The following is a 633-nucleotide window of genomic DNA, read 5'->3' on the forward strand; positions in this document are numbered from 1 at the left end:
TCTGNGGGGGGGGGGGTTGTTGAGCACTTTGTGTAGGGGCTGGACTTCGGCTGTACCTGTTTCTGTATTCTTGTCCAGAGCGATTATTCTACCTCAGACTGGCTTACTATTTCTGTAGCTTAGAATGAGAAGAGAAATTAGCCAGTTTGCACTTTTTGCACAAATTTTAGGGATGTTTATGGAGTCAGTGATGCTTGAAGTAGAGGAACTTGTCGTGGTCTGTTAAGGTAACATGAAGCACTCGTGCACAAAATCTGACTACAGATTCTCAATTACGTTTCTCAGTTACTTTCAAAATACGCGATTACTTTCTCTAGAACAAAATGAGCACGCCTATATGCATCCATTGCAATTAAATGAGTTCAATTCCCGGATTAGGAGGTGATTATTATGTCTACTGGGACACGAAACCCTTAAATCTGGTAGATTACTCTTAATCTTATACCCTGAGAATGGAGGCAGTTACATTAAAATGGAATGACTACCACCGGATGTAGGGTACGTTGTCACTAATTAGTCGTGGGCTATTCTGGAAGGACAAGGCTGTCTCCATATCGGTAGTGAAGCAGAGGCGGACTGGATTTCACAGTGACGACACAAAGTTCCGTGACGTAAGCAGTTTACCATTACTGA

Source organism: Cryptotermes secundus, unplaced genomic scaffold (genome assembly GCF_002891405.2).
Source record: "Cryptotermes secundus unplaced genomic scaffold, Csec_1.0 scaffold19, whole genome shotgun sequence".
Lineage (NCBI taxonomy): Eukaryota > Metazoa > Arthropoda > Insecta > Blattodea > Kalotermitidae > Cryptotermes > Cryptotermes secundus.